This window comes from Pinus tabuliformis, chromosome 2_2 (assembly GCF_031772625.1).
Source record: "Pinus tabuliformis cultivar Carrire ecotype Pingquan chromosome 2_2, CPIR1, whole genome shotgun sequence".
Classification (NCBI taxonomy): Eukaryota; Viridiplantae; Streptophyta; class Pinopsida; order Pinales; family Pinaceae; genus Pinus; species Pinus tabuliformis.
The window spans coordinates 473,810,320-473,820,850 of NC_142300.1; the positions used below are offsets into that span (position 1 = coordinate 473,810,320).

The 10,531-nt window shown below is 32.5% G+C and overlaps 1 pseudogene; it reads right to left on the reverse strand.

Annotated features, from left to right (window-relative positions):
• Window positions 1–9,848: 9,848 nt before the first annotated feature.
• LOC149193392 (laccase-23 pseudogene) lies at window positions 9,849–10,283 on the reverse strand (annotated as a pseudogene).
• Window positions 10,284–10,531: the final 248 nt, after the last annotated feature.

Below are 10,531 nucleotides of genomic sequence, written 5' to 3' on the forward strand. Positions count from 1 at the left end.
CAATTATACACAAATACACAGAGATACAGTTTCTGTAACTTAATCTTACACGACCTAATCAAGAAAAATCAATCAAAATCCCTTTACCATCATTCAAAACTCACATAAATACCATCTCATTCTAACAATCATATTTTTAATCCACGGATCGAATCTGCCTAATCTTAGACAATATCTAATCTGGTTGATATTCTCCTTGAGAATCTCAACTGAATCTAAATAGCTTTAATTAATTATAAAATCACCCAATCCCTAAATCCTAGCTCAAATCCTATCTAGAAAACTTTTTAAATTGACACCTAAAGGATCCCACTCCTTTGCTTGTAAACTTTTTTTTTGTATTTTTGGAATAAATTCGAAGCCTTTTGTCTTCAAGCCTCATGCTCCTGCATCAGACTCTTGAGTTCAAAACTCTTCATGGGCTCTTGTCCATGAGCTCTTCTACAGAACTGCCCAACTTCTCTAGCATGGAATCCATCATCAAAGTAGCCTTAGCAATTGTTTGATCCTTCCATTTGACCAAATACTGAAAATACTCATGTCCTCTTGTCTTCTTCAACAATTTCTTGTCAAAAATCGTCTTTTTCTTCAATTCCTTTGCTATAGGTAAGTATTTTACCCAATCAATCTCTTGTTCTTCTTGATCCTCTGCTGTGTCATCTGCATTTCCACTTTGATACCTATACAAATCAGCAACATTGAAAATTAGAGATATTCCAATATCAGGGGATAATTCAATTTCATATGCATTTGCAGAAAATTTCCTCAAGACTCTGCATGGTCCAATTTTCTTAAACTTTAACTTGTTATACTCCCTTTTTGGAAATCTTTCCTTCCTCAAGTGTGCTAAAACCAAATCTCCAACTTCAAAATTAACTTCTCTCTTCTTCAAATCTGCTCTGCTCTTGTATTTTATGTTGATGTCCTATAATTGTTGTTTTACCCGTTCATGTATTGCTTAAGCTTCTGTAGCAAAATATTTTGGTTTAGCACTTCTCATTTCATCTTTTCCCACGTCTCTCAATTTAGACACCCCCCTTGGGTGCATTCCGTAAATTGTACAGAATGGACTCTGCCCTCTACTACTATTAGGAGAATCATTATAAGCATATTCTGCCTGTGCTAATACTTGATCCTGCTATTTTGGATGTCCACCTGCAAGACTTCTCAGAATATTACCCAAGCTTTTGTTTGCCACTTCAGTTTGTCCATCAGTCTGAGGATGCTAAACAGAACTGAAACTCAGTTTAGTTCCAAGCTTCTTCTACAATGTCCTCCAGAAATGTCCAACAAATCTGGTGTCTCTGTTTGAAACAATGCTCTTAGGTAACCCATGTAATCTTATAATCTCCTTAAAAGACATATTAGTGATGTGAGTAGCATCACTGGTTTTATAACATGGAATAAAATGTGCAATTTTTTAAAATCTTTCAACTACTACATAAATTGAATCATGTCCCCTTTGAGTTTTTGGTAGACCCAAAACAAAATCCATACTTACCATATCCCTATGCCTATTTGGAATAGGTAATGGAACATAGAAACCTGTGTTTTGGCTCCTTCCCTTTGCATATTGATATATTTTACAAATTTTCACATACTTTTCCACTTCAGCTCTCATTTTCAGCCAAAAATAAAACCTGTTCAACTGTTAATAAGTCTTGTCTGCACCAAAATATCCTCCAAGCCCTCCAATATGTTTCTCCTTGATTAAATTCTCCCTCATAGAACAACTTGGTATGCACAGTTGATTTCTTTTAAATAACAGTCCCTCTTGTAGGAAATAATCTAGCCACTTGCTTCCGTCTAACAAAACAGGATTTGTACAAGCTTCAAATGCCTCTTTAAAATCTAGATCTTTCTCATATAACTCTTTAAGAAAATCAAAGCACAACACTTGAATTTGACTTTATTGAACAAAAATGATTTTTCTACTTAAGGCATCTGTGACTTTGTTTGATTGACCAGTTATATGTTTTAACACAAAATCAAAACTTTGAAGGTATTCTACCCATTTTGCATGCTTCTAGTTAAGCTTTGGTTGTTGCATAATGTATTGTAATGCATGGTTATCTGAATACAGTATGAACTCCTTGGACATCAAGTAATGTCTCCACTTCTTCAAAGACTGCACCACTACGTAAAACTCTTTATCGTAAGAAGAATATTTCTTCTTTGACTCATCAGATTTTCACTAAAATAAGTTACAGGCCTGTCCTCCTAACTCAAAACAGCTCCAATGGCTTCTCCACTGGCATCACAGTTCACTTGAAAAGGTTTATTAAAATCAGATAAAATCAAAATAGGTTTCTCAGTAATCTTTCTCTTTAACAGCTGGAAGTTCTTTTCTGCTTCAGCAGACCATTTAAATGGTTGTTTGTCCTTCTTTATTGTGTTAATAATTGAAGCATTGATCTTACTAAATTCTTTATGAATTTCCTGTAAAAACTAGTAAGACCGTGAAAACTTCTTACCTCAAATACACTTCTTGGTGAAGGACACTCCATGATAGCCTTAATCTTCTCTAGATCCATCTTTAACCCCTCAACAGAAATAACAAAGCCAAAATACACCAACTCCTCCTTCATGAATGAACATTTCTTTAAATTTAATAGTAACTTCTCTTGTTGTAGCCTCTGTAAGACATAATTCAGATGTCTCACATGTTCCTCTTTTGATCTACTGTAAACTAATATATCATCCAGATATACTATTACGAATTTACCAATAAATTCTCTCAAAACTTCATTCATGAGCCTCATAAATGTACTAGGGGCATTTGACAATCCAAAAGGCATTACCATCCATTCATACAATCCTTCATTGGTCTTAAAAGCATTTTTCCACTCATCTCCCTCTCTAATTCTGATTTGATGATAACCACTTTTTAAATCTAACTTTGTAAAATATCTAGTTCCATTCAAACAATCCATCAAATCTTCAATTCTAAGTAAATGAAATTTGTACCTGATTGTTATCTTATTGATTGCTCTTGAATCAGTGCACACTCTCTAGCCTCCATCTTTATTTGGGCTCAACACTGTGGGCACTGCACAAGGACTTAAACTCTCTCTAATCAGTCCCTTGTCAAACAGTTCCTGAACCTGTTTCCTGATCTCTTCATTCTCTGTGGGCGTCATCCTGTAAGCTTCTTTATTAGGTAGATTTGCTCCTAGAATCAAATCTATGTGATCACTGATTCTTCTAATGGGTGGTAACTCATGAGGCAAATCATCTACAATGATATCACAATAATTGTCCAACATCTCTTGAATTTCAATTGGTAAATCAGAAACTTTTGTCGAAGTAATTATTACCTTGGGTTTGCAAACCAATGCAAAACTTACCTCATCTTCTTCCACCTGTTACAAGTACTCCTTTCCACTTAGCAAAAAGGTCTTTGGATCATGTTTCTTTGATGTATCCTCTTCTTCTATTCGCAGCAATGTATGATTGACACCATCTTTTCTAAATTTGTATGTGTTCTTCTTTCCATCATGCATATCTCCTATGTCATACTGCCAAGGTCTATCCAACAATATATGACACACATCCATAGGCATCACATCGCACAGAATTTTGTCTTTGTACTTTCCCAACTACAACTCCACTTCACATTGCTCATTCACTACCAACTGATATCCCTTTTGAAGCCATGAGACCTTGTAAGGTGTTGGATGTTTCTTTGTTTTCAACTTCAACTTCTCCACCACTTCAGTGGAAACCAAATTATCTATACTACCAATGTCTATTATCATCTGACAACACTTCCCTTGAACCTTACACACAGTCCTAAACAAGGTTTTTGTCTGTGGTAGTTCAACAATTTCCTTAGCTGGTTTTAACAAAATTTTGTTGACTACCAGAGATTCCCCTTTTTTCTGGTACATTCTCTTCTTCTATTACCTTTGTTGTTTCCTCTTCAATTTTTGAAACAATTGCATTCCTTTGATTCATTCCTATATTTTTTGGGCACTCATAAGCTCTGTGTCCCAACTTGTTACATCTGTAACATCTGATTCCTCTTCCTCTACCTCTGCCTGTTCTTCATCTGGAAAAACTTCCTTTGCCACTTGCATCACCTCCTATGGGTGCATGCTAACTTAAGCTACTGCTAACTCCATCTCTAGGTGTTGTAAATCTTCCTCTACCACCTTGACTTCCCCTTCCTCAGAAAGTACCTCTATTTCTAGTAGACTGCTTCCTTATGAGTTTTTCTTCAGCCTTCAATACCATCTAATAAGACTCTTCTACTATTTTAGGAGACAGTACACTTATCTCATCTTGGATCTCCATTCTGAGGACATTCACATATCTTACAACTTTCTCATCTGTATCTTGGATTTGTCCTGCTCTTATACTCACGTTGTAGAACTCCTTTGTGTATTCATTTACTATCATAGGCCTCTGTCTAAGATTTTGCATATGTCTAAATAATGTTTGTTGATAATCACTTGGCAAAAACTTACTTTTCAGTTTTACCACCATACTGTTCCAATTCTTGATTGGTTGTTTTCCAAGTCTTCTTCTTTCTGCCTGCACTCCATCCCACCAAGGTGTTGCATGTCCTTTCAGTTTGTAACAACAAACTTCACTTTCTTTCCTTCTTTTGTTTCTTCATAATTGAAGAATTTCTCCATGTCATTTATCTAGTCTATCAATTCCTCAGGGCTTAAGCTTCTTGTGTAGATTGAAACTTCAAGTCTAGGCTTGGATGTGGATCTCAATACTGACTTAAAGAATCTCATTTCACGAGTTACATCTGCAAGTTCAACTTTAGGTTCACTGACATCTCCAACATCTGCATCTCTTCCCATTTCCATTGCTTCCAATCTAGCTTACATTTGTTGCATAGCTTCCAACGCTTCAACATTTGCAACTGGTCTTCCTGTTCTTCGACCACCACTGCTTCCTCCAACTCTGAAAGCCATGTTGGATTTCTTTTTTTGATCCTTGAGATCCTATTTAGTGTCAATAGGTTTCTCTGATACCATAAATGGTGGCCTGGGTGCAGGTGTAATGGACAATCGTTCAAATCCAGAAACGATTTCTGCAAGTTCATGTGGAACTTCTTCTTGGTTTTCCTTTGGAGTATTAGTCATCTACCTTCAAACTTGGTTATTCTGCTAAATTAGCAAAACCGCTTAAAATTTAGCTGCAATATGACAACCTTTCAATTACCATGGAATCAAAAGGAATTCAAACTTTTGGTTAATTCCTTATAGTATTCGTTTTTTCACAAACATTATTGTGTTAATTCTTCACCATTGATCTTACCCTTCAATCAGATGGTTGTTAGTTCACCTGATCAAAAAAACTAATTGGCGATCCTCCATCATTGATCAAAACACACTTGATCCAATGGTTAACAGCAATATCAAACGGGGATCTTGCACGATGTTTACCCACCCGATAAAGTGGTTTTCTCTCTCCACTCGAGTGCTATGTGTCAGTCGATAAATGGAATTGCTTGGAATTTCGAAAGACCGCTTACCACTTTTTCTTCACCTGATAAATAGCTTCACTGGTAAAACCACCTTTCTTCCTTGACTAAACGCACAAGCTTATTGACGCGCGATGACTGTTAGATCTATTGGATTTGTAGATCGGACGGTTCTAGACTCCTTTGGGTTAACACTATTTTGTCAGGTTTTATTTTCTTTGTTCTGCCAAACTTGACGCCTCCACTACATTTAACTTGTCTCAAACCATATTCTCCGATGTTTTTAGAACATAACCAAATTATTTCAAAACATGGAAAAAAACAAGATTGGTGATATAATACAGGTTTTCACACTCTAATTCAAAAGCCAAACTGCAAATCAACAGAACTCAGAAATATTTCGAAGGAATACAACACCTCCGGGATTGACCAATTATACACAAATACACAGAGATACAGTTTCTGTAACTTAATCTTACACGGCCTAATCAAGCCAAATTAGTCAAAATCCCTTTACAATCATTCAGAACTTACATAAATACCATTTCATTCTAACAATCAGATTCTTAATCCATGGATTGAATTTGCCTAATCTTAGACAATATCTAATATGGTTGATATTCTCCTTGAGAATCTCAACTGAATCTAAACAACTTGAATTAATTATAAAATCACTCAATCCCTAAATCCTAGCTCAAATCCTATCTAGAAAACTTTGTAAATTGACACCTAAAGGATCCTACTCCTTTGCTTGTAAACTTTTTTTATTTATTTTTGGAATAAATTCGAAGCCTTTTGTTTTCAAATCTCATGTCCCTGCATCATAGAGACTCCTTAGTTTGGGCTTCATACTCATCCCATATACCATGTTCGTATGGCAACGCGATGGCACTCGAGTACTGAGTTGGTTACTCAGGTTGATTACTTAACCTCTATCATCCTGTAGCTTAGTAATTGACCAGTAATTGGCCAATAATTCCATTATCAATAATCTCATAAGGGATTGGTATCATTCCACTAGTATCAAGAATGGTTGAGTCGTACTTGGAAATTCCGTGCGTTGAACCGTGCAAGCTAGCATGTCCTAAACCACCCACATAGAATCCTACGGAGCGTTGTGGGGATCTAGTGATGGTGAAGGAAGTGTGGTGGAGGTGACCAGAAAGAAACCCCACTAGGAAGGGAAGGGGAAACGACATAATAGTGGATGTCAAACTCTAGAATGGGAAATGCCCCAGTCGTGTGCAAATATGTCACATAACACATTCTTATAACCCTTAATTTCTTCTGGACGGGAATAGATGGAAAAATCCATTTCTCTCTAATCATTATAATTTCCTCTCAAGCTCACTCCCATCCTCCTTGGCTATGCCTGCATTGGGATGAAAAGGCTTCAGAAGAACTCGCAGGATCAAGAACCTTGAACTGACGGGAAACTGCATTTCACTCAAGCACACTGTGTAGTTTCATCACTAATCAAAGGCGTTATGATAAAAGGTGTATCTCACGATTGAAATAGAAGTAACTAAAGAGAAGGTTTCACAATTTTATCACTAATAAAACAGGCATTGAGACAAAAATAAACCAAAAAAAAAAAAAATAATCAGAATAAATAAAAATAGAAATGGGGTAAGTTGAGAATTCGTCTCAAATTAGAATTTTAAAAGGGCCTCTTGTGTAGTAGTGTACGCACAAACGTTATATTTTGTTAGTATTAAATATCAAAAACATTTTGTGTATGGCATGATTTGCATCATAATTAATTTAGTTAAAAAAATCTATTACAGTTTGAGAAAATGGTATATTATATTAATATTTTATTAATGCATTTTTTTATTGATAATTTTACTTAAATTAATATTGAAAACAATGGTAAAATGCATTTATAAAAATTTAATGTTAAATAAAATATTAAAATTTGATAATATTATTTTTATTGTATAAAAAAATTACAATGAGATAAAATTATTAAAATTTGGTAATGTTATTTTTATTGTAAAAGAAATTACAATAGAAAAAAATTAGAATACAATATTTATAAGATATGGTTAAATTTTTTTTTTTTTTTTTTAATAAATGTAAATTTATAATTATTAAAATTTTATTTAAAACAAAAAACTATCTAAATTTTCTAAATAATATTAAATTAATAAATAATCTAGTAATATAAATCAAAATATTTGTATATATTATAGTAATACAACAACATTACTATTTTTCAACAAATCATAAAACAACAATTCTTATTATTTATCAACAAAATGAGTAAGAAGTCTAGAAACATATGATATATAAGTGAGTTGCCACAATTCATATTAATAATATTCACTTTTGTGATGGTCACTAACCTATAAAGAATTTGTCACTAACCTATAAAGAATTTGTTATATAATTTTTACAATGTTACTTTTTTAATTCATAAAAATTACAATGCCATTCTATATTATAGAACATTATTTTTATAATTCATTAAAATTAAAATTAAAATGGTAGTACTATCTATATTACATAATGAAATACAAGTTGAAAACATTTTAATACATTATTTATAAATATTTATGTAAAAAATATTTTTCAATATATTAAAATTAAAAATTTCTAAATTATATATATATATATATATATATATATATATGATATTATAATTTTTAATTATATATATTAAAATGATATTTTTCATATTAAAGTTCATTTAAATATATACACATTCAAATTAATTTTAAAACTCTAATTGAAGTAAAATATAATCAATAATTTTTAGCTAAAATTTAGTCTAGATTATTAGCAAAAGTTTGATTTTATATCTATTTTATTTGTTTAAAAGAATAATTGATTTTATACGTATTTTATTTGTTTAAGAAAATAATTCTCAATTCAAAACTATGGAAGTTTTACCTGGATTCACTCCATAAATATATTTTTAATTTTGGTTTCCACCATCACAAAGTTGAAGATTAACTAACACTATAGTAAGGCTTAGGTTATTTATATATTCTTTTTACGAGGAAAATGATTTTCAATTCAAAACTAGGAAAGTTTTATATGAATGCACTTAATAAATATTTAATTAGTATGAACGATTATTTAAAAAAAAGGGTTAGAATTTTCTCAAATTTAGTGTGTAAAGATGGTTGATACATTTATTTAAAATTTAATTTAAATAAAATTGTGTAAAAATGTAAATTTGTAATATAATTTTACTTAAATTAATAAGTAAACTAGTGATATAATTGAATATATATTTGTATATTTTACAAAAGAAATTTCATTATCTTTCTTATACAGCAACCATTTTTATTTTCTATAAACAAAAAATGAGAAATGGATGTGCTAACACATTATATATTTTTATATCTAGTGATAAGTGATCACTACCCAAACAAGTTATATTTTAATCGAGTTTTAAATATCAAAAACATTTTGTCTCGCATACTAGTGATAAGTGATCACTACCCAAATAAGTTATATTTTGATCGAGTTTTAAATATCAAAAACATTTTGTCTCGCGTGATTTACCTTATGATTATTTTAGTTTAAAAAAATCTATTGCAATTTAATAAAATTGTATATACAATTAATATTTCATTAATGCATAATTTAGCCTGATAATTTTATTTAAATTAATAAACAAAACAATGATAAAATGCATTTTTTAAATTTTCAGAAGCTATTTAAATATTAAAATTGGGTAATATTATTTTTATTGTATACCAATTTTACAATTACATAAAATTTGGAGTGCATTATTTATAAGGTATTGTTGATAAATGTAAATCTATAATTATTAAAAAAAAACTCTGTTGTTTTATATGTCCTGACTAATCGAATTGATTCCTTATGGTACTCACTAATCGAATCGATTCTCGTTTCTTTTAGGCTAATTTTCAGCAAGGAACAAATTGGAAATGGTTTGTTTTATTTCTGTTTTTCTTTTTAAGTCACAATAGGTTAAAAGATCGTGAATGTATTATTAATAAAAGCTAGTTCAATAACACGAAGCCACTATAAAAATGAATGATTTACTTGCACTCAAACTCGTTCAACTCATGATTTTGTGCTTTGTTCATTATGTTTATTTATTTTTGTACATTAGAATATTCTCATTTACGTACTCGGTGACAAGGATGGAGTATTTCCGACATTATGTCTGTGTAACTGCATTAGATATATAAAAATTCCACGAATTGCCATTGAATGTGAATACAAATAATGGCGCTGAACTTTGTCATAACAAGTGGGGGATCCCAAGATAGACATAACAGTGGAATTAGGAGCAAAATGACGAGAAGGAAAAAGAATGAAGTGGGAGCAATAGAGGATCGCTATGATCATTCACTATGCATGACAGTTTTCCTTAGCATGGTGGAAGTTTTCCTTAGCATGGTGGACGATCTCTAGGAGGTGACTAGAGACTCAAAAGAGCGTTAGCTCCATTGGTAACCACAAACACCATGGCCAATCCCCATGTTATGTGCACGTCCAAGTGGCAGTGCATCACCCAAGCTCCTGCAATAAGTAATCACCATAATTACCACTATGCCAAAAGTATGATCCAATTCAGAACAAGAGACGACACATGTACATAAGGAAAGTGGAATGCTATGAAACAAATTAAATGCTCACCAACATTGTCAGCCACGAATCTTATTGCAGCCCAGCCATTAACTGGAATGTTCAGAGTGTTACGCATAGGAGGATCCACCAGGTTGAACTTCTGAGGATCGGTTTGTGGATTATAATTGCCAAACCCTGCTCCCATGATGTAGAAGTCATAACCATGGAGATGGATAGGATGGCTTTCACCCGCAAATATATTCGTTCCTTGAAGAATTACTTGCATCGTCGAGTTATATTTAAGAACTTTCACTCTTGTTGCTTTCATAGGGACCAAAGACCTCGGAACTACAGTGCTCATGAGAAACAAACACTTGGGGATGTGGCCCAAAGCATTCCTTGGATCTATGTAACATTTGATAAAAAGAATGTGGATCACGAGGCATCCATTATTGAAATGGAAGGTAAGTTATGTGATCGAGTTGTTTCCATTTTGATTGGCCCTAGATCTAATTATAGTTATGTTAATCCTCA